Here is a 5,340-nt window from a genome sequence, read left to right as displayed (position 1 = left end):
GTTTTCAACGATAGGATACTCTTTGAACTCGTAGATTTCCTTGGCCTCTAGGTTCTCGACAATCTTCCTCTTACCCTTGTTCTGAGTTGATTTTCTCCTTATTATTGTTGTCATTGTTGCTACCTGCGGTGTTGTTGCCTGCAGAACAAATTTCCATGTTGTGGTTATACTAACCAATTAATTGAGCTTGGAGTAGTTTTAATATTACCTACAAGGTTCCTCCTCTACCTAATGAAATGTCCCATGGATCCATGGATAGTACACCTTCGCACAACGGTTCTTGCAAATACAATGGGGATCATACGAAGCATAGTATTTAGTTTCGAACTTGAACTTCACTTTCTCGTTAGCTTCACTATCTGCATCCTTCAAGTTCTTAATCTCATACAATAAAATCTGCAAAGAAAGAGTGGGTCATGGTGCCTTCTTCTGCCTATGCAGCCCTGTTGAGACCCCTATGCATATGTGATATGAGACCTCGTGCATGACCAATTTGTTTGTGGCATACCTTGGTAGAACATGCGAAGGTTTCTCTTCACAAAACATCCTAATGAAGGTCCTAAAGGGTGATACATACCAATGTACAATGTCAAGTATTGCCTCCATCACTTCTTGGGACATGCAAGGTGGATCCTTCTTAAACATCAACTTGTACACTCGAATGATGAAATGGTCAGTCAGCCTCGCCATAACTTCTGAGTAGCTTCAGTAAAAAAGAAACTTGTAATCAATGTTGACGACAGTCACTTTTGGTGTCCATGTCCAACCCATGCTAGGAAATTGATGTTGGGCATATATTGCATAAAGTAAATATGTGGATAGGTAGAATCTTGCTTGCTCATCCTTGGGTGGATTCTAGGCGTTAGTCACACGGACTTTCATTTGAAGAGCGAATAGATCCAACCAATTGAATGGCCTCCCATCATTCACCAATTGGTCCAATGCAACCACCCAATTTTTCGGAAAGGTATCCGTGCTCTCTTGACCGTATAATTAGCATGCAAAGATGATCAAGAACTGGTAGAAATTCTTAAGAGACTTATTCTGTTAAACAATGATTAGGTTTTTCTCTGAACTTCGATAGCTTTTTCAGCAAATGCTTTATAATATCTCTGGTGTTCACAAAGATGTGGGTGGGATATAAAAGTGCATCCATGTGGTTCATTGGCTAAGGTAAATGATAAATTTGTTGATAGTTCTCTGCCCTGAAGGTTGCAAGTTCTATCCCACTGGCACTGCTCAATGTCATAGTGTTTGGATTTGTGTGTGAGACAATCTAGTGGATGATGTCTTCACATGGGAAGGTAGGATACCTTCATGCAACCTTATGTAAGCTTGATTGATGGACATTGATATAAACCTACTGATCCTCTAGATCTTCCTTGAAGTCCCCGACAAATATATCCTTGATTTCCTGCCATTTAACTTCATGCCCTTCTCAATGAACAGTTGATTTTCTACATAAAATGGAAAATTCACTGACACCTGTTGAACTGCTTCCCCAGTGCTACTCTCGATAGTATCCTTTATTGCAGCTTTCTTGGAGGCCATGTTACCTATAACTGCTAGAGAGTTGTTCAATGAATTTTATACCTAGAGACAGAAAGGACACTCATGGAATGCAAATGTTAGCTTGAAACTAAAAGTGCTTCAAAAATATACCAAGCAACAAATTGGGAAACTACTGGGAATGATTGTACAATATTGGCTTACAGAGGTGGTTGCTACCAGCTGGAACTTCACATTACATAGTCCTAGAAATTAGTAGGGATGTGTTGTTGACTGGAACTATGCAATACGCAGTTCAGTCTCAACACATGTTACGAGAGATTGTGCATTGTGCAGTCTTAGTGGCCAAGGCTTGGGGCTAGCTCTTGGAACTACACAGTGCGTAGTTGGAGCCAGGCCTAGGTAGCCTCTGCACAATTCCAAAAGCCAAGGCCAAGGCCTCTACCTCCAAAAATGCACATTACATTCTTGGGAAAATGAGATCTGGGCCAAGGAAGCCAAAATTTGCCCAAGGGAAGTGAGAAATTGAACAAATTTGAAGGATTGAATGCTTTTGGGTGAAGATCTAAGTGAATTATAATACATGCATGTGAAACAAGTGTAGGAATAAATCAAACTGGAGGAAAATGAATCATGTGGATAGAGTCATTGCAATGACGACTGTTAGTGCAGAAACTAGGTGATGCATGCAACGCTTGGGAAAGGCAATGCAAAACTTAAAACAACAATTCTACAAGATAAAATGAGTTGAAACTCCAGTTTTTGTAATATCCCTCCCCTTAATAATAAATAATAAATAATAAATAATATAAATAATAAATAAATTAATAATACAAAAATAATAATTAATAATATAAATAATAAATAATAAATAAAACACTTAATAATAAATAATAAAAATCATAAATCATAAATGTTAAATAATAAATGATATTAAAAATATATACAAGAAAATAAATAAAAATAATAAAAATAAAAATAGTAATAACCATACTAAAGCTCTAAATAAAAATAAATAGAAATAAAACAAGAAAACTATAAAAAAGAAGAAAATAAAACAAGAAAGCTAAAAATCAAAAGAAAAGTAAAGAAATTAAACAAGAAAGCTAAAAATAAAAAGAAAGTTGCATGTAGACACATGGAGTGTGTGCATGTGGTTCCCCTTCCAATGTTTGTTCTATTTAATAGATGGTGAGGAAGATGAGAGGCATTCATGCATTCCATCATTCTGAGATTATATCTTTCATTCTCTTGGGAGAATGGTGTTCTAAGACTTAGGAGTCACTAGCAGTAGTACGTTGATTGAGGGCTCGGGGGTGGCTAGTTGTAGGAAATCCTTGCGCAATTGAGCGTACAGTTGGGTGGAGAGTCGTCCCCAAAACATTGTTGCGGTAAGCCTACTTCTACCACAGGTAAGCACAGGTAAGCACTATTCATAGTTTGAATTTAGTTAATTAATTACATGTTTATTTGGCTAGGTAAGTGCCACTCTGATTTAAATTTAATGTTAATAAGTTAATTAGATATTTATTTTGGGCTGTTACATGTGGTATCAGAGCAAGTTTCAACCCTTAGGGCCTATGGGCATCTTTAAAAAAAAAAATATTTATTCTGTTAACTCGACTTGTTTTGAAAGTTACAGAATCGTTACTTCCAGGAGGCCGCATATTTTTACAAACCCTCGCTATACACGTTTCTGCCATTTTTTTTTTGATGAACTTGTGGTAATATAATAATTATTCTAGTAGAAGGTTTGCTTTCGTTTTGGCCGTCACCACGTAAATTAATGCGTTTGAATATCTGTTTATGGGCAGGATCACGGTCAATCCAAAGAGAGTGTTGTGTTTCAATTTATTTCGCTACTGATAAAAAATAAAAAAAATCCGTTGTTCCCCTTACTTATATATTCCCGGTTTGTTGCAATTGCAGAAGCTACCCTAGATTTATGTGATTGTTTCGATTTTGTATGTTATTGTATATTATCCTTCATATAATTTCTGGTAGGTTTGGCAATGTTTCTTTTTATTATTGCCGGGTTTTGCAGAATTTTGGGCATTGTTTTTGAAAAATAAAGTTCATGCATAGCCCTGCCTGGACAGTGGCACTGTTCATTCTGTTTGCCGTTGGATGGGAGGACTATGAAGGAGATGAGAACAGACAACATGCATTTCCCTAGTGCCCTTTGGAAGGCTTAAAATTTTCAAAATCTATAAGTAGGAACTGTTAAACAACATATAAATGGGCTTAAAGCACATAGAAATAGGCGTTAATCAGTGAGAAATATGTTGGAATAGTAGGTTAACCAGGTTCATTATACTTTGGATGTTTTATCATTGAATATGATGAAATAGGATAGTCAAATTTACTTTCAATCCGGTGATTGATTTGACATTCGATTAGTTGAGTAGTTAGGTGAAGAAATTTTGTTTCCATTTTGATAATAGAATAGCATTATGTGGATAGAATTTAACATTAGGAAAGTAAAAGTGGCATCCTTATAGAGCTCGCCTAAAACAGCGAGACACGATAAGATCATATATATGTTTTGTTGGCTGTTTTTGAGGCCATGGCTAAACATGTTTAGTTTTGTGAAATTATAGGTTTTTGTGAGTGGAATTTTGGTTTCTGAAAAATCTATTCGTATCTAATTTATGTAATCAGGATTATATTTATTGTACTTTGGAGAATGGAGAATTTTTTTTTTGGATATATGTTGGTAAATGTCTAAAAAATGATAAAGTTATTAGTTTTAGTTATTGAGACTGTAAAGTTGTTTTAATGCAATTTACTCCAATCTTTGTAGAAATTTACTGTACAACTGACATGGCATTGTTGGTGATTATTTCAAAGTGTTTGTACACTACTGTAGGCTGAAGATTAGTGAATTAAACAACAAAATGCTCGAGTGATAGTGAATTAAACGACAGAATTTTAGAGTGATTCTTTTAGTACTGGTTAGTGTCGACTGGTCCATTCCACGAATACTTGGAGTGATTCATTTAAGAGATGATATTTAATTTTTAGTTTTTATTTAATGGCAATTTTTTTTTAATCTATATTAATTTACCTAACTTTATTACCTTTGTTTTGATTTTGAAAAATAAATTTATTTTCATGTTTTAAAAGTGTAAAATATCAGATTTATGAATTGACAAAAAAAATTGTGAATATGCCATTTATATTTTACTAATTGCAAAAAAAAATAAAAAAAAATTGATTAACCTGCAATTTACCATCAAATAATTGGGAACTCACATTGGTGGATGTTCAGATATTTATCCTCCAAGTTTAAATGCTGAGTACCTCCAACATTTCAGATAAATCTGTGATTCCACTTTGTGTCTGCTTTTTTAATCTTTTCCAGCTCCTCACCCCACCTCCACCTCCAGGCTTTTACACAAATATCCAATTCCTAAATTTTTATTATTGCAATATAATTATAAAAATTATAGGTGCTAGCTGAGAATCGTCTCATGGTTTTGTCAATTTACTGTTTTGTAAGTATAATAGATTATACACTTGGAGATAATGGATAAATTTTTTCAAAAAGTTTTTAATTTTCAATATGTATGAGTTGTAGTTGAGTCAAAATTTTTATAATCAATTATTGTGTCTATAGAATCAATAAATCCCATTGCTATATAATTATGAATGAGACCTATTGTGATATATTTGAGAGTGAGCAGACATGAGCTTCATCTAATTAAAAAGTTCTGTTATTGCAGAGAAAACACTTCCTAATTAAAGCCGTGCACAAAAGCATATATTTAAGTGAAAATATTATGGACTATTTCAAATGTTTTCAGATATTTTTCAAATCAACTAAACCAA

The sequence above is a fragment of the Pinus tabuliformis genome, chromosome 5_2 (assembly GCF_031772625.1).
Source record: "Pinus tabuliformis cultivar Carrire ecotype Pingquan chromosome 5_2, CPIR1, whole genome shotgun sequence".
Lineage (NCBI taxonomy): Eukaryota > Viridiplantae > Streptophyta > Pinopsida > Pinales > Pinaceae > Pinus > Pinus tabuliformis.
Note: the sequence above shows the minus strand (reverse complement) of the source record.